The sequence below is a fragment of the Schistocerca americana genome, chromosome 5, assembly GCF_021461395.2.
Source record: "Schistocerca americana isolate TAMUIC-IGC-003095 chromosome 5, iqSchAmer2.1, whole genome shotgun sequence".
Taxonomy (NCBI): Eukaryota; Metazoa; Arthropoda; class Insecta; order Orthoptera; family Acrididae; genus Schistocerca; species Schistocerca americana.
The window spans coordinates 245,360,577-245,380,701 of NC_060123.1; the positions used below are offsets into that span (position 1 = coordinate 245,360,577).

Below are 20,125 nucleotides of genomic sequence, written 5' to 3' on the forward strand. Positions count from 1 at the left end.
CCCGAACGTGTTCTCAAATTCAGTGACGAGAACGTTGATAATAAGCAGTTTGCATTTGTAAGAAAATGTAAGGAATTTAATAATGGCAGAACACAGATACACGATTTGCACTGTATACGACAATTTATTTTTGTACTTTCACCGCTATTATCTGTAATGGAGAAACTAGCTTTGAACCTGAAGCGACAAATTGCTATTGTATTTTCATCAGCATTGCCTGTAATGAGGAAACTAGAATTAACATGGATACAACTATTTGCTTTTGAATTTTTACCGCTATTGCGTGCAACGCAAAAGCTAAAATTTATTTGCAGTGCGTAATGGACCTCAGGGGATTCATTACGCTTTAATGAATATGTGCCGTAGCGAGCATAGGGCCCCGAGCTGTAGTAGTGCTATTTCATCTTTAGTTTTCTGCACTGCTGCCTTTTCTTCTACTATCCTTTATATCTATCCAAACTGCTCTTTAACTATTGCTCTACCTAGTATTAAGAAACGTATGTAATGAAAACCGGATACGACAAATCTTTTACCGAATGTGACAATTTTCAGTAGGCACTCCAGTACCGCCGTAATTTTAATTACAGATAAAATCGTAATCATCAGTATGTATAAAATTTTGAGCAGTCGGAACCATATTTTTGTAACAATAGATGTTTTTCACCACAATAGCATGAAAGTCAGCCGCTTAGCATACCTAACCAACAATGCAGTCTACAAGGTCAACCAAACTTTAATGTTTCGCCGCGTGCATGTATAGTCTCAGCGCCAACAAATAGTAACGCATGGCAGCAAAGAAATAACTACGTACAGACAACACTCTATTTCAATTCCTATCGCAATACACCGTATAGGAATGATTATTAGGACAGACGTAAAAAGAATGATGAGCACAATTTTCAGCGTACATTTAATAACAGTCGATCTTATGAGCAGCAACAACATCAGCAACAACAAATAATCATGAATGGAACAGACAATAGGTGTCACCCATAGCGTAACACGTCAGTAAGAAATAACAGAACAGTTCATATAGTGGATATGCCACAGCATCCTCCCGTAAATAACAGGACGAACGATAGAATTTAACCAGATACAGCACAGATTGCATACTACAGTAACGCAAACATTACTTTTGACACGCAGAATTTTGTTCACGAGAATGTTATTTGAAACATGCTTTATTGAATGCTCTACTTTTATCGCACCCAGATCTCACCAGAAATTTTTCCATTGCCACTGACAGCTCTAACACCGCTTTAGGTGTACATATTTTTCAGGAAATTGAAGAAGATGGTTCTACAGTAATTAAAAACATCGCATTTGCAAGTCGCATTTTGTCACCTGCTGAACGAAATTATTCCGTTACAGAACTGGAAACATTATGTGTTGTATGGGCTTTTACGAGATTTCGGCACTTTCTTTATGGCAGACATACCACCGTTTACACAGACCATAGAGCTATACAATTTTTGCTTTCAGCTAAATTTACTCACGACAGATTAAGTAGATGGAAACTATATTTACAAGAATTTAATTTTACGATTGTTCATATTCCCGGCACACAAAATGTTATAGCAGACGCACTATCGCGTTCTCTCGGCAACAATCAGCAAGACATCGCAACCAACTTCTGCAAAGCAAATTTCAGCGTCATGTACATTCAACAAGTTGCATTTGAAAATTTCATTTCGTCGTCATTACGAGACATAGTATTCTTTTTTTTTCTTTCACATGCTTTGGTCAGCTGCACGAGCTAATGCTTCTGTCCGTCAGCTGTGTTGTCTTCTGCTGTCACTACCAATTTACGACACTCACAAAACACAAACAAATGTTTTTCAGCAAATGATTAATTTTGACACGTGCAAACTATTACGGATAGTAACAAAGTAGAATCGGAACACAAAAGAACATGTCCGACCTCACTACCATGTTTTTGCTACATCTTTGTCGCTGTTGAACTCACTTCAAAATTTGTTACTTTCACTCCGTTACGCAAAGCTACTGCTAAAACTGTTTCGAAAGCATTTGTAAAACATTTTCTATTTCATGTAGGGCATGTAATGAAAGTAATTTCTGATAATGGATCTCAATTTCGTAGTAGTGTATGGACACGCATGTTACGAGCTAGAAACATTTCTCCGATCTATATATCCAAGTACCACGCTTCTTCGAACCCTTGTGAAAGATTAATGAAAGAAATTGGTAAGCTGTGCCGAATATACTGCCACAAAAGACATATTGATTGGGATACACACATACTCTCATTCCAAGATGTAATTAATTCCATTCCAAATGAATCCACTATGCTATCTCCGACTGTTATACTGAAAAACGTTGAACCACCGAACAAAATTAAAGAATTAATAGAATTCCCCAAAAATCGTCGCCTACGACACCACGAAATAATTGACATTGCGCTGAACAACATCAAACGTGCCGCAGAGCGCCGGAGAAGACAGCAAAAACAGGTTTGTACACGCCGCGACTTTCACGTTGGACAGAAGATATTAGTACGTACACACTATTTATCCAGCAAATTAAAAGGTAAGTGCAGTAAATTTGAACTTCTATACGCAGGTCCGTATCGGATTCGCAGCATCCCTCACCCCAATGTTGTACACGTCGAAACTTTGAGAACCAGAAAATCGAAAGGCAATCACCATATCTCAAACATTAAACCGTTTATTGAGTGAAACCACTGTATGATTCAACACACTATGATGCCATTTACTAATGCAATTAATTCACGTGACTACTTATTGATGATTATCGTATTTTTTTTCTTGGCAAGTGCCCGGCAAGGTAAGGTTAGCAGGTCGCTTTTCTTGTCGTTACACATCAGACCGTGCATATTTTTCCAGATGAATTTACACATTTACGACTATTTCTGCAATTATATTTACGTGACTACTTATTGATGATTATCGTATTTTTTTTCTTGGCAAGTGCCCGGCAAGGTAAGGTTAGCAGGTCGCTTTTCTTGTCGTTACACATCAGACCGTGCATATTTTTCCAGATGAATTTACACATTTACGACTATTTCTGCAATTATATTTATGTGACTACTTATTGATGATTATCGTATTTTTTTTCTTGGCAAGTGCCCGGCAAGGTAAGGTTAGCAGGTCGCTTTTCTTGTCGTTACACATCAGACCGTGCACATTTTCCATTTTTTTGTGTATATGACTGTACTCCAGTTTTGTTTGTATGCACTATGAAATAGTTAAGATATAACACACACCAGTCGACTTTGACATTTTTTTTTTTGCCTTATGACATCTCAACATCGTGACTGTTTCACATTTTTTTTTGCTACTGCATTGTATTATTCTGTGTACATTTTTTCGCATCCGAACACTGTCAATGTCTTGGACATATTACGTTTTCTGTCATGTTATGCTGTATGGTTAATTGTGTCACCATAAACCAGTCATTATTTAGTGGGTATAGGATTTAAATGCAAGACATTAATCTTTGTTCATCAATTTCAGAAAGGAATGATGATTCTAAGAAATAAATTTAACATAAATGGGAATTTCACCTACGGAATAAACGAAAGGAGATGCAATAACTTTATGAGGAAGAGTAAAGGGATCAGGATTAACAAGCATTAACAAGACTATACTATACTCATCACAGAATAGCAGTCTTAACTAATTTTTTCTTTCAGATTACAAGGTGATTGATGCAGGCTGTCAGACTGAACTACACATCTTAGTTTTAGTGATGAAATATGCTAGAGATAAGGAATAGTTATGTAATGAGTAATGAAGTGATTTTTGCAGATGATAATGAATACTGATGAATAATGATGAAGGATATGCTGTTATGAATAATGAAGTTTTTCTTTACAGGTGGTGATAATAATGAAGTTATGATAATATGGATAATGAAGTGATGGATAATGAAGTTTTTTCTTTACAGATGAGGATAATGTTGAAGTTATGTATTTATGCTACGTAGTTATTTAAGTATTTGTTGCAGTTTGCTTTGACAGCAGGTGTTACATTGCATAGTAGGATGACGGAAAGTTTTGGAAAGGACAGCTATGGAACACATTTTATACACATTTCACTACTTGTTAATTCGAAGTTCACTACTTTTCAGCATAGTGTGCGTTTCTTCTTTCAGGTCAATAATCCGTTTTTGTATTTTTTCCAGGAGAAGTTTTTCATGACACTTACTAAACCTGTTACTTATTATACCTGTTCTAGTACTTGCATTTTTATATTTTTTTACCCATTTGTGTTTATCATTTATAAATGTGATCACATGTACTGCCTTGTTACATAATCGTGCTACAGCTGACTCATGACGAATGACGTTACCTATCCTCATTTGCAGCAATAGGTCAAAAGCAAAAAGTATTATGCCTCAGCAATTAATTATCGATCCCAACGCAATGCATTGCTACCAAAAAAATGTATTACCAGTCCCACATAATGTCACTAGTTTATGATAATTCTGAATAATACTGATCAACTCTGAATAGCATGTCACTCGAGTAATGACCTCTTAATGAGACTATATTCAAAATAATGCTTTGTCACTAGCTAATAACTGCCACTGTTTATTGTAATGCCTGTGATTACTAATGATTTGACTGTAATTAACTGATTTTTAATAATGACTTTGTAATGATCTGAATAATACTGAATGATGAACTATGTTTTATTCTATTCAATACTTGATGGCCACTGAGTGCCAATAATTAATGTCAATCAACGAAATTGTTATTAATTATGCCATTAATTAACTCTTGTTTTCAATGTTCATACTTTGTAATTGGAAATAAATGTGATTGTTTAATAATGCTTTGTAATTAGAAGAAGGCTAATGATTCTTAATAGATTGGAATGACAAATGATTAATTAACTGTAATTAGGAGAAGGTTAATGATTCTTAATTATACTCTGTAACTGAAAAGAATGCGATTATTTCATAATATTTTGTAACCAGGAAAAGAAGGCTACTGATTCTATGTAAAACAATTAATGAACATTTTTCTGTAATACTACATACTTGGTACAGAAATGTTCAATAACTGGGCTATGAATGCCACGAACTATCAATGAAGACTGTAATTGTCAATATTATGTGACTTGATGTCCTTCACCTCATAAGCTGACTACCCTGAATTACTGCAATGTCCATTTGTCCTGTTTATCCCAGTGATCATGGAGCACTATATTTGGTTTTGCACTAATTCTACGTTGGTGTGCCTTGTAAGAGTGTGGTGTTGACACGACATGCTGTCCACCACCATGAGCGATGAAGACATTATTATGGTCCCACTGTTTGGTGTACCTAATGTACTGCCAAAAAGAAAACATGGAACATTACTACGACAGTTCAGTGTCTTGGCTACACTGATAAATTCTGATGGGAAAAGAACTTCAAGTTGTGTCACTTGGTGTTGTACTACTGTGGAAAGATATGGACTTTCAGAGCAGCTGTGTGCAATCTAAAGTGCTACAACCATGATGCAATCCTTCCCTTTCCTATCCTGATTCTTGTCACATAAAAAAAAAAATTTTTTTTGGTAACATCATTTATGTTCATAGGTTATACATTTTTCGATTCGCTAAACTCCAGTGTGAGTACACTTATGTCACTGGTCGACATGATGTTTGCCATTATGTTTATTTGTTGTGAAAATACTAAAGACATTTTTCAGTGCATGTGCACTTTGGACATGAATTTTTTTTTGCCATTATGTTTATTTGTTGTGAAAATACTAAAGACATTTTTCAGTGCATGTGCACTTTGGACATGAATTTTTTTTTGCCATTATGTTTATTTGTTGTGAAAATGCTAAAGACATTTTTCAGTGCATGTACACTTGTCAACATAATATTTTTTGCCAGTCTGTTTATTTGTTCTGAATATGCTAAAGAATTTTTTCAGTGCCTGTGCACTTTATCTGTCAGAAAGTTTGTATATACTTTTCTGATTTGCTACTATGTTTTGTACTCACATTTCGTCTTTGTCTGATATATTTTGTACTTAGTGCGTGTGCACAACATTTACTTTATGTACTACATCTAATTATTCTTGCCAGTCTGTTTATTTGTTCTGCATATGCTAAAGAATTTTTTCAGTGCCTGTGCACTTTATCTGTCAAAAAGTTTGTATATACTTTTCTGATTTGCTACTATGTTTTGTACTCACATTTTGTCTTTGTCTGATATATTTTGTACTTAGTGCGTGTGCACAACATTTACTTTATGTACTACATCTAATTATTCTTGCCAGTCTGTTTATTTGTTCTGCATATGCTAAAGAATTTTTTCAGTGCCTGTGCACTTTATCTGTCAAAAAGTTTGTATATACTTTTCTGATTTGCTACTATGTTTTGTACTCACATTTTGTCTTTGTCTGATATATTTTGTACTTAGTGCGTGTGCACAACATTTACTTTATGTACTACATCTAATTATTCTTGCCAGTCTGTTTATTTGTTCTGCATATGCTAAAGAATTTTTTCAGTGCCTGTGCACTTTATCTGTCAAAAAGTTTGTATATACTTTTTTCTGATTTGCTACTATGTTTAGTATTCACATTTTGTCCTTGTCTGATATATTTTGTACTTAGTGCGTGTGCACAACATTTAAATATTCTGTAAGTTGTAGGATTTTGTTAATTAAAGAAAAATTTTGCCGCGCTTGGCAAGTCCAAATGACTCACCATCGCTGCCAAATTTTTGCCCCCCGAGTGGAGGGTTATGAAACACGTATGTAACGCAGCAGCGATGGCGAGGCATTGTAGCATCTGTGACCAGAGAGTATGCGCTTGACCGCGCGAGTGTTGCGAGCAGTTCTCAGTCAGTAGTAGTCTTTGCGAGTTAGTTGTCGCTATGCAGAGTAGCAGTCAGTCAGTCGTTGCGAGTCTGTCAGTTCAGTCGTTGCGAGTCTGTAGCTCTGTCTAGTTGAGAGCAGTACTCAGTCTGTAGTCGTCATGCAGAGCGGACGGTCAGTAGTAGCAGCCCAGTGCGGTTGTGTGATGTAGGCGGTCGGCAACAATGGTCAAGATGAGGAATAAGGTATACTGTTAATTAATATAATCATTAGATAATGAAAAATTTTATTTATTGTAATTATTCTCCAACAAGTCTCCCAATAATAATTTTTTATTTCAAAAGCATTTTTTCAAAAGTTTAATTTTTTTTTGAACTAAAGATCTCGTTGCACTTCCCATTTCATTCCACTTCTTTTTGAAGAAAAATTTCACTAGAATTACAAAAAAAAGGAGAATATTATTATTTGCAATGTAGTTCCTCCAAGTGGTGCGCAACAACAAGAGCAGATATGTGACATCCATTTATTCTGAGGTAAGACTTTAATTCTGATTGTTTTTACACAGGGCCAAAAACCGATATTTCGGTTTAATTGAATTTTCTTGTCACTGAATGGACTTTAATTTTTTGAAGGATTTATAATTGAGTCAGATTGCGAATTTCACATTTGTTGCCTTTGTCAGTACATTTGATTGTAGGCAGGTTACGCATAGAGCCATGTCCATCAGCATTTCTAATTAGTATCGTTATTTTCTTTTAAAAATTTTTGTGGGGAGGTTACACTTGGCTCCACATTTCTATTAAGTATTGTCAATTATCTTTCTTTTAAAAATTGCGGTGGGGAGGTTACAAGGATACATATAGGATAGTCTTTAAATTACACAAGTTACTACTGCACAATCTCGCTTGGCGTTTCCCTTCAATAAAATTAATTAAACTTCTTCTTCTTCGGAAAACCAAAATAAATATGAGGCTGATACAGCTAGAAACCTTCTAGTTATAAATTAAAGTTTGACTATTTTCCTTCAGTACACTATGGAGAAAGTGAACAGGCTCGCACCCATTTCATTGGATAAAATGCTAAACTTGATCCTACGTTAATGAAGACAAAAGTCTTTATTAAAATGAAGACTTTCGTGAGACTTCAGAGCAAGGAACCTAACTTGGCTTATGTAAACCATTTAGCTCTTCAGTCGCACAAAGAATGTGGTACCGTGAGTAACGTTAATATTCGGACGCAGATTTTTGCTTTGGAGCAGATAAATTTTATTCTTAACAAAAAAAAAGATGATAACCAAGTATTACATTAAGTTATATGTCTTGTAAATGACAGCACAAACTTTATCAACATAACTTAGGAAAGTCCTTTAACAATACGATTTAAATAAAATTCTGACCTATTTTCACGTTACTTTAAGGTTCGGACACTTTTCAGAACAAATTATTTCAGAACAAATTTTTGTGAAAAATGTTTCAGAATCTTTCCCCGTAGACATTCTGGTGCATCATTTCTTTCAACCGCTGCGGCGTACTGCTAATGATCTTTCTTATATAGTCAGTACACAAACCGTCCCATTTTCCCGTTATTTGACAGTTCGCAGTTTCTTTGGAAGATGGTATTTTTCTAATACACTACTGCTTCCCACACATTCTCAATAGGGTTGAGGTCTGGTAATTGAGGTGATGGTTGGAAGACTTTCGTCCATTTCTACAACAAATAATCCCGCACAACGCGACCCCAATGATTCGGGCCATTGCCATGGTAAAACTTGAAGCTGTTTGATATATACTGGAACGCTAAATAAACTGGTATAGGCATGCGTATATACAGATATATGTAAACAGGCAGAATACGGCTGCGCTCAACGCCTATATAAGGCAAAAAGTGTCTGGCGCAATTGTTAGATCTGTTAAGCGAGTTTCAACGTGGTGTTACAGTCGGCGCACGAGCGATGGAACACAGCATCTCCGAGGTAGCGATGAAGAGCGGATTTTCCCATACGACCATTTCACGAGTGAACCGTGAATATCAGAAATCCAGTAAATCATCGAATATCCGGCATCGTTGCGGCCGGAAAAGGAACGGGGCCGACGGCGACTGAAGAGAATTGTTCAACGTGACAGACAGAAGTGCAACCCTTGCGCAGATTGCTGCAGATTTCAATGCTGGGCCATCAACAAGTGTCAGCGTGCGAACCATTCAACGAAACATCATCGATATGGGCTTTCGGAGCCGAAGGCCCACTCATGTACTCTTGATGATTGCACGACACAAAGCTTTACGCCTCGCCTGGACCCGTCAACGCCGACATTGGAGTGTTGATGACTGGAAATATGTTGCCTGGTCGGACGCGTCTCGTTTCAAATTGTATCGAGCGGATTGACGTGTACGTGTATGGAGACACCCTCATGAATCAATGGACACAGTATGTCAACAGGGGACTGTTCAAGCTGGTGGAGGTTCTGCAGATGTGGGGCGTGTGCAGTTTGAGTGATATGGGATCCCTGACACGTCTAGATACGACATTGAAAGGTGATGCGAACGTAAGCATTCTGTTTGATCACCTGCATCCATTCATGTCCATTGTGCATTCCGACGAACTTGGACTATTGCAATAGGACAATGGGACACCTCACACGTCCACAATTGCTACAGAGTGGCTCCAGGAACACTCTGGCTGGCCACCAAACTCCCCAGACATGAACGTTATTGGGCATATCTGGGATGGCTTGCAACGTGCTGTTCGGCAGTGATCTCCACCCCCTCGTACTCTTACGTATTTATGGACAGCCCTGCTCCTGACCAGAATACTGACACTTGCATGCTAACAGTCGGCTTAACATTTGTTGCTTTAAGTTCTTCATTCTTCTTCTGCCATACTATCTTCATCCACTCGACGTAAAAATGTTAAATTTACTGTCGGTGGCAAAAATGGCGTCGTTCCATCACGTTCCTTCCTTCGTAATAAACTCTTTAACGAAGTCCAATCTCTTCTTTCGATTCTGTTCATTCAAATGTGGTTTCCTCTTAGCTACTCTTCCACTGCACACGCTATCTTTCAATGCTCTTCGCATCGTTTGAGAATGTACCTTCTCTCCAGTATCGTTCAGCTCACTTGCTAGTTTGGGTGCGCTGAGCGCAGCATTCTTCTTTATATTTCGTAATAAATTCCTCGTGTCACGTGCATCCTACTTATTTGATTAGTGCTTTTGAGGCACAGAGTCTACACGGTCATCGTTTTTGAGCATCTGACGATGTCTGCTACAGCACTCTTGCTCATGATGAGCGTGGGAGCAGTTTGTCTATATGATTTATCTTTCGCGTTACGATGAATCACAACTTCTCGTACATCAGATCTGGTATTACCTCTGCTGGCATTGTACCGTCTGAACAGTTGACCGCGCTTGGAAACAAACACTGCCTTCTAACTCAGAGTATATAAGATGGCATGAACGATTAAAACAAGTGCTACACTGCCAACAGTCCGAACGTTATAGTGATGTGAAAAACGAACAGGGTTTTATTTAAATATTATTTAACAACTGCTGTAAGTCGAGTAAAAAGAGTTCATACTAAGGCTTACTGGACATCTATCTTAATATACTACTTTATTTTTTATTTTGTTTTGTCAAGAATAAAGTTACGAAGCTTGCTTACTTGCTCTCTCTCTTACTCTCCTGGCTCTAGAAACCGCAGTCGGTTTTTGGCCTCGTCAAGTAGCCTCTTCTGTCTTCAGCATCTTCTTTCCTTGCTCCCAGTACCTGGAGATCATTGGCAACATGGTCTCTCCATCTCATTTCCGGCCTGCCTAGAGGTCTTCGTTCTTCCGGTTTATTCTCTGAGACTTCTGTCAGAAAAGATCCCTGCTCTCTTCTATAGACGTGGCCGGCCCACCTTAGTCTTCTTGTCTTGGGTTCCGCAACTTTATTTTGTTCATAGTGTAGCTCCCTGTTCTTTCTTTTCCGCCATTCTTCTCCCTCACAGATTGGTCCAAATATCTTTCGCAGGATTTTATTTTCAAAATTTCTTATCTTTCTCTCGGTGTATTTATCTATTCTCCACATTTCTGCCCCATATAGTAATACTGGTCTGATTACAGTTTTATATATTCTTACTTTCGTTTCTCTTGAACAAATTTTAGATGACAGTAGTTTATATGATGCTCTGGATGCAGCTTTGGTCCATGCCTCTATTCCTTGCTTCTTATCGTTTTTGTTGTTTACTACACGCCCAGATATTTAAATTCATCTACTTCTTGAAAAATTTGGTTATCAAACTGCAGAGTTTCCCGTCTTTTTGTTCTGTAATTTCTTTCTACCTTCATGAATTTTGTTTTCTCATCATGTGCTTCTAATCCAGCTTCCTTTGCTTTTGGAAAGAGTCTTTTTGCCAGTATTTTAAGGTCATCCGGATTTTCAGCGATTAGTGCTACGTCACCTGCAAATGCCTGTACATTTATTTTTGTTCCTATTTTAATTCCGTCTTCTGCTTCACTTGTTGCGTCCAGCGCTTCCTGTATTACAATGTTGAACAAGAGCAGTGATACTCCGTCTTCTTGCCTGACTCCTGTTTTTATGTCAAACGCCTTGGAATATTCTCCACAAATTTTCACTACTCCTTTCGAGACTCTCAGCATCACTTTCACAAGATTTATAATCTTCTTCAGTATTCAGAATCTGAATTTTCTCCCCCAACTTATCTCTGGGTATACTGTCATAGGATTTCTTAAAATCAGCAAATAGTATTGCCATTGTTTGGTTGAACTTCAAATATTTGGATATGGTTTCTTTCAATATGAATATCCGGTCAGTAGTTGAACGATTCTTCATAAATTCCGCTTGTTTCTCATTAATTATCTCTTTTAAATATGGTTGTGATTTTTACTGGTGGATCTTGGAGAACACTTTATTGGCGGTGCTAATTAATGAGATGCTACGTCATATAAGCGTTCGTTAAGTGGTGCATACGAATTTTTTCCTAGCACAATGGATACCCTCGCGGTAAGATATAACATTAAAAGATTAAATTAATTTTATAATGTATATTCTATAAGAGAATAAGTGCCTATATGAGCTCTTTACGTACATGAGTGAAGTGTAAGAGCAGTGAGTTTGTGAGACAGAATGCTTCACCAGGGACGCCATTACGCGTATGAAAGGAATATGAATTCAGAATCTCTTGTATTACACTGATGCTGAAAATCGTGAGAACCCAGCAGTTTAAAAGCCTAAGGCAGACTGTCCCATGTCGTGTTGTTGCAACGCATCTCCCCCCACTTAAAGACGCCGCTGTAGGCACATAAATCAGGCGGGCTTGTTCCAAAACTTTTAGTCTCAGTGATGCGGACCCGTTGCAGGTCATCAACTTGTGACTCTCTTATCAGCAGGCCCACTTGCCCGCGTACTAAACATCGACACAGGGCGCCTACAAACAAGTGTATACTTCTGTCTACAACAGATTCAACTGATTTATTTTATTTCCTTCTGACTATACAATCGCAATTTCGGATTTGTAGCTATTTTCATCTGATTCTGCAATTAACATACACACCTCAGCATTACAACATTACATCACGCCGCGAAAAACCGTACCGATTACACTGTTATCGTAGTTTACCTTTTAGACATCAATTACAGTGCATGTGGCTCGAACAAAAAACAGTGCCCTGTTCTTGGAAAAAAGCACAGGTCACACCCGTCTACAAGAAGGTTAGCAGATGTGACCCACGTAACTACCATCCAAATTCCTTGACGTTAAGAAAAACGTACAATTACTACTGGGTGGGATTATTTGTGACCGGGAGAATAAGAACTCTTCAGAAAATTTGCACTCTTTATTACCTATTAGTTAATAAATGGTTCAAATGGCTCTGAGCACCATGGGACTTAACATCTGTGGTCATCAGTCCCCTAGAACTTAGAACTACTTAAACCTAACTAACCTAAGGACATCACACACATCCTTGCCTGAGGCAGGATTCGAACCTGCGACCGTAGCAGTCGCGCGGTTCCGGACTGAGCGCCTAGAACCGCTAGACCACCGCGGCCGGCTATTAGTTAATAACTTTCTCTTCTATGTGGCATACAATTGAATATAGGAAACACGACACCAGTAAAGAGAAGAGACAAGAATGACAGTACACATTTCTCCAAACCTTAGGTCCCAGCATTTTTTCTGTCTAAAGTTACTAAAGCTTTACGCGGCATGCGTTCCTTTTTGCGAAAGGATCTATTACGTTATTAAAGTTCGTCAAACGTTTTGCTACATGAAAAATCAAAATGTCATTGTCTAATACTGAAAAAGCTGTTAATACTAATAGTAACCAAGAGTGGTGTGGTTTCTCGACTCCAATAAGTCTATTTTGACACTGTCTGTTAGATAAAACGAAATAGGCCTTTCTAATATTGCAGCAGTTGTAACAAACGCCAAATAAGCGAGATTGTTTTGGCACAAATGGTCATTTTTATCTACCTCATATACATAAATAACATTAGAGAGCCGCGCGGGGTAGCCGCGCGGTCTGGGGCGCCTTGTCGCGGTCCACGCGGCTCCCCCCGTCGGAGGTTCGAGTCCTCCCTCGGGCATGTGTGTGTGTGTGTGTGTGTGTGTGTGTGTGTGTGTGTGTGTGTGTGTGTGTGTTGTCCTTAGCGTAAGTTAGTTCAAGTTGGATTAAGTAGTGTGTAAGCTTAGGGACCGATGACCTCAGCAGTTTGGTCCCATAAGACCTTACCACAAATTTCAAAAAATTTTCAAACATTACAGTATATAATTCATGAAGTACCAATATCAAATCCCTATTAGGCCTATTACAAGCAACAAGTTTTATTTTAGGAACTAGTTTCACATGTCAATTACTTGCCCCAGTTTCTGAAGCATGAGATCGAAAAGTAGTAGTAGTACGAAGTTTTTAAATGAATCTGGAATCGTCATATTCTTCCTTATAAACCGTATGACGTCCCCGTTTCTTCTCCTTCCTCGTTCAAACAAACGATCTCGTCATCACTAATTCTATAACTATTCCTGCTATTGTCAAAACTTATTCTCCGGTTAAGTTCGCTAAACCAGCCAGAATCACCGGCTCAGTTATCCCGCGTTTATTCTCCCGCTAGATGTTGTTACCTGTTCGTACAACGCGTTCCCGCGCTATTTCGAGAACAGAACTGATGCGGCTGCTGACCGGAACTGTACAACTGGCTCTTAGTAGTGTCAAAAATTTCTGTTAGTCGTTTATTTCCATTCTGGTGGTCTCAGTCTAAGGATTTCACTAATAGTTATAACAATGTTTATCATTCGCACACCCAATCAACCACATAAACAAACAGCGATTGGCATTCGCCCTTTCAGGTTTATTCGGCTTAGCTCGTATAGCCGCATCCCCTTTTGCCTGCGGGTAAGCTTTTGATTTCTTGATGCGACGGAGATTCCCCTGGTAGACACATCACGTACACTATGCATGCATTCAAAAATCAACTTACGATTAGTTCGGAAATCAACTTAGAATGTGTTCGAAAATGTTCAGAAAGAAACAGGGATGTATTTCAAAATCTTGTGAACAATCGATAGATCAACGTGTGCTGGATGCTAGGTGCTTTGTGAAACAAAGCTTTTTCCTTCAAGAACATTAATTTGGTGCCCCCTGAAATTGCCAACCGGGGTTTCTTCCTCCTCGGTTTGCACGCTACACAATTTCTGGAGGGTCTTTTCTTGATGGGATTGGGGAAGGGTGGAGGGGGATAAACCTAACAAAATGATAATTAAATGGACACCCTAGCAGCAAACAGGCGTTGATGTACTTCATTGGGGGCATGTTGAAAATGTATGCCCCGACCGGGACTCGAACCCGGGATCTCCTGCTTACATGGCAGACGCTCTATCCAGCTGAGCCACCGGGTTCGAGTCCCGGTCGGGGCACACATTTTCAACATGTCCCCAATGAAATACATCAACGCCTGTTTGCAGCTAGGGTGTCCATTTAATTATCATTTCATTTCTAGCAAAGCTGCATGGTCATCCACGGTAACTGTTCTTTCGAGAACAGATACTACCGCCATATATAGTTAAAATATGGCTTCCCGGCCATTGACCTTCTTGTGCGAACGCACACGCTATGCCCGAACTCGTACGGGACTTGGTAGATTAATCTGCCACGAGTAATGAGTATGATGGGCAAACATCTATTAGGCGCACTACGAATGTAGTGGTGTGGACATGTTGGGAATGTGGATCTCACGGGGAGCGTGCAAGGGATAAGTCCCTGCAGACGCACTATCCTCTGTGCCCACGGTGGCTCAGATGAATAGAGCGTCTGCCATGTAAGCAGGAGATCCCGGGTTCGAGTCCTGGTTGGGGCACACATTTTCAACATGTCCCCAATGAAGTACATCAACGCCTGTTTGCAGCTAGGGTGTCCATTTAATTATCATTTCATTTCTAGCAAAGCTGCATGGTCATCCACGGTAACAGTTCTTTCGAGAACAGATACTACCGCCATATATAGACCTAACAAAACCTGAAGAGGATTGCTTATAACTCGCAAAGTATGGAAAGAAATCGAGTGTGTTGTACAACACTTTTATAGGTCGCTTTCTCAGCTTTCCAATGGAATATAACATGTCTTGCCATCTATTAACAGAGAAGAAGAAGCTGTAGATGCTCGGTCCGTCTCACAGCCGGGAATGTAATAACGGACATGAAACCTGCGACCGTCTGTGAGCCAGCTGTATAAGCCAATGAATTAAGGTTCGCGAGGACAAGATGAGAGAAATTACATTCCACAGAGAGGCATTTAAGCAGTCATTCTTCCCGTGCTCCACACGCGGATAGAACAGAAGGAAAAAATATACTACGTGGTACAATTGAAAGTACTGTTTACCATGCACTCGACAGAGGTCCGCAGAGTGTAGATGCAGATATATTCATAAGGAAGCGAGGAACGTTACAGATGGAGATCAAGTCATAGCAGCACAAGGATAGGAAGGGAAACCCGGCCTGTCATCAAATGAACAATCCCAGGATTCGCGTTTATCCATTTAGAGAAATCAAAGGAAACTTAAACGCAGATGGCTGGAGGGCACTTGAATCCGTTCCACCTGGACGCGAATCCTGAATCTTAATCGTTGCTCGGTATTTCTCGACAGCGTAGTGGTCCAGTTCGAACCATTCTCTGTGATGTATTTACTGTTATGCTGTCAGGCATGACTGCAACTCATTCACAATATTTGGAAGATCTGGAAAGACAAACATAGAAGCTTTACGTTATTTTTAAAGGCTCTGTCAACTAATTGTAGATCTGATCTCAGATTCTGTACGAACTATGGGGGAACATCGAGCGAGTGTGGCGCCGTCGTTAGCACACTGGACTCACTTGCGGAAGGATGGCGGTTCAAGCCCCATCGGACCATCCAGATTTAGGTTTTCCGTCATTTTCATGAATCGCTTAAGGTAAAGGCCAAATGCCGGGATGGTTCGTTTGAAATGGCACGATCGATTTCCTTCCCCGCCGTTTCGCAATCCGAGTTTGTGCTGCATGCCTAATGGCCTCAATGACGACAGGACGTTATACTCAAATCTTCGTTCGTTGCCTTTTGTCTGGGGAAAGCATAGGAGGTAGCTCGCTGAGGCGGTATATCAATAAAAATTCCCCACCGGTGCTAAGGCTACACATCTCTTAAATACAAGCGCGTGGGGGAAAAATGTTTTCCGGGAGGTTCTTACGTAAAAAAAGGAAAATACAAACAATTTCTAATTAATGACACATGCACTCAAGAAACTGAGTACAGGACTTTGTTGTTGCGACATAGTATTCGGCCTGTTACTGGAACGTATTCAATACGCCGTTTCGCTACACTTGTGAAAGAGAAAAACACGCACAGCTTTTTTCAGAGAGGACACGTCAGCAGGAAGAATGGCGAACAACATTTTCTAAAGCCCCATGCGCAAGTGGAAAAAGTTACCAGAAAATAAAACAAAAGCAATAGAAGCTACTTATTTACATTTGCGCTTTTGTATCTACTACTTGATGAAGCGGCATTGGTGAGATACAAGAAGGAATATACGCTCAGGACTTCACCTAGTTCAATAGAAATCAGATGTTCGGTATTAAATCTCATTAGCTTTTACTGTATGCGACGCAAGATAGCACTATTAACTGGTTGTCAGGCTTTTCTCCTGAAATTAGTTTTGCATAAAAATATGAAAATAATTTTGTGGTAACAGAATGGAGTTTAGTTGCACGCCAAGTAAACAGCATCAGGTACCGGATGGATGATTAAACTTTCCCTATTTAATTAGTTATAACACGGAAACTAATTACCGCACATGAACCAAACCTGGTGACATTCATTCCCAGAGTATGAGGTACATGATTTCCACGCGCCACCGTCCAGTTCCATCTATGGCCACTAGGTGACGTGATCAGTCATCGTGATTCATAGTCTCACACACTTGACAAACGCCGGTCGGTATCGCCGAGCGGTTCTAGGCGCTACAGTCTGGAACCGCGCGACCGCTACGGTCGCAGATTCGAATCCTGCCTCGGGCATGGATGTGTGTGATGTCCTTAGGTTAGTTAGGCTTAAGTAGTTCTAAGTTCTAGGGGACTGATGACCTCAGAAGTTAAGTCCGATAGTGCTCAGAGCCATTTGAACCATTTTTGAACTTGACCAGTCGTAGTGTACTTGTTGACGTGTCAACATTGCTTGTACAAAAGGATCAGGGCATTATTGTAGAAGCTCTGTTATCAAAACAACAGTAATGCTGCAGCTGCACTTCGAGAATATCGCCGGCTGAAAGGATCAAGGAATGGTCCTCTTTCTCCACCTGCTGTGCGGAGCATGATAAAGAAGTTCGAATCAACTGGATAACTGGGCGCCTCTCCGGGAGAGGCCGACGACCGGTTGCACCACAGGTGGTTGATGAACTCGTTGTTGCTATGGCAAACAACGCTGCGCGCAATTTCCGTTCGTCAGGCAGTGCGCGTGCTGCGTCACGACAGTTGAACGTCCAGTAGTCCACTGTACGGAAGGTGTTTCGTACCATTCTCAAATGGTATCCGTACTAGATCCATATTGCACAGCAGCCTGCACAACAGGGCGCACAACGTTGTCTTGACTTCGCTCCCCACTTTCTTGGAAGGACTGAAGTTGACGAGGGCTGGCCCTGGACAATCCTCTGGACAGAAGAAGTTCACTTTTCTCTGACGGGTGAGGTGAACACACAGGATTGCCGAGTGTGGGCATCTTCACCTCCAGTCACATTGCATGGAGTTCCTCTGTATGGCGAACGTGTCACCGTGTGGTGTGGCTTCACCGCTACCTTCATCATTAGCCAATTTTTTTTGAACAGGTTGGCGCTCAGTGTGACTGGCCAGTGTTACTGTTGAACGCAACAGTTTTCATGTAAGATGGGGCCCCACCGCACTTCGCTTGTGAAGTTCCTCTGCTTCTCCCAAACACATTTGGAAGTGTTCGAACTATCAGCCGATCGTTTCCAAATTCTTTGGCCGGTACCATTACCTGATCTCACTCGCTGTGGTTTCTGGTTGTGGGGCTATCTGAAGGACAGGGTTTCCCAGGGGAACATTCACACATGTGCTGATCTGAAGCGCAGAGTATCGAGAGAGGTAACCAGTATACCTAGGTACATGCTTCGTTCTGCTGTGCAGAATGAATCCTGCGCTTTCAGACTCTTCTGGACACTGATGAGCGCCATACTGAGCCCCTTTTGTAGCAGTAATGGTATCGGTATGTAATGGTATGATGTACTGCAGCAGCACATTAAAATTGTTTCAATTGAATTGATTCTGCATTATTTCTCTTCCCCTTGTCCTTGACATCAATGCTAACAAGTTTGGTCCTCGTACGGTGATTAGTTTCCGTGTTGCAACGTATTAAATAGGGAATGTTTAACTACACTACTGGCCTTTAAAATAGCTACACCAAGAAGAAATGTAGATGATAAACGGATATTCATTGGACAAATATATTATATTAGAACTGACATGTGATTACATTTTCACGCAATTTGGGTGCATAGATCCTGAGAAATCAGTACCCAGAACAATCACCTCTGGCCGTAATAATGGCCTTGATACGCCTGGGCATTGAGTCAAACAGAGCTTGGATGGAGTGTACAGGTGCAGCTGTCCATGCTGCTTGAACACAATACCACAGTTCATCAAGTGTAGTGACTGGCGTATTGTGATGAGCCAGTTGCTCGGCCACTAATGACCAGACGTTTTCAGTTGGTGAGAGATCTGGAGAATGTGCTGGCCAGGGCAGCAGTCGAACATTTTCTGTATCCAGAAAGGCCCGTACAGGACCTGCAACATGTGGTCATGCATTATCGTGCTAAAATGTAAGGTTTCGCAGGGATCGAATCAAGGGTAGAGCCACGGGTCGTAACACATCTGAAATGTAATGTCCACTGTTCAAAGTGCCGTCAACGCGAACAAGAGGTGACCGAGACTTGTAACCAATGGCACCCCATACCATCACGCCGAGTAATACGCCAGTATGGCGATGACGAATACATGCTTCTAATGTGCGTTCACCGTGATGTCGTCAAACACGGATGTTACCATCATGATGCTGTAAACAGAAGCTGGATACATCCGAAAAAAAATGAAGTTTTGCCATTCGTGCACCCATGTTCGTCGTTGAGTACACCATCGCAGGCGCTCCTGTCTGTGATGCAGCGTCCAGGCTAACCGCAGCCATGGTCTCCGGGCTGATAGTCCGTGCTGCTGCAAACGTCGTCGAACTGTTCGTGCAGATGGTTGTTGTCTTGCAAACGTCCCCATCTGTTGACTCAGGGATCGAGACGTGGCTGCACGGTCCGTTACAGCCATGCAGGCTAAGATGCCTGTCATCTCGATTGCTAGTGATACGAGGCCGTTGGGATCCAGCACGGCGTTCTGTATTATCCTCCTGAACCAACCGATTCCATATTCTGCTAACAGTCATTGGATCTCGACCAAGGCGAGCAGCAATGTCGCGATACGATAAACCGCAATCGCGATAAGCTACAATCTGACCTTTATCAAAGTCGGAAACGTGATGGCACGCATTTCTCCTCCTTACACGAGGCATCACAACAACGTTTTACCAGGCAACGCCGGTCAACTGCTGTTGGTGTACGAGAAATCGGTTGGAAACTTTCCTCATGTCAGCACGTTGTAGGGGACGCCACTGGCGCCAACCTTGTGTGAATGCTCTGAAAAGCTAATCATTTGCATATCACAGCATCTTCTTGCTGTCGGTTAAATTTCGCGTCTGTAGCACGTCATCTTCTTGGTGTAGCAATTTTAATGGCCAGTAGTGTATAAC

At 40.5% G+C, this 20,125-nt stretch overlaps 1 protein-coding gene and 1 non-coding gene across 2 annotated transcripts in view; both read right to left on the minus strand.

Moving 5' to 3' along the window:
* Positions 1-20,125, minus strand: part of LOC124615455 (peptidylglycine alpha-hydroxylating monooxygenase) — a 220,069-nt gene that overhangs the window by 189,776 nt on the left and 10,168 nt on the right. The gene's annotated exons all lie outside the window — the stretch shown is intronic.
* Positions 14,620-14,693, minus strand: Trnat-ugu. Its single transcript has one exon. It is a non-coding gene; the product is annotated as a tRNA-Thr (tRNA).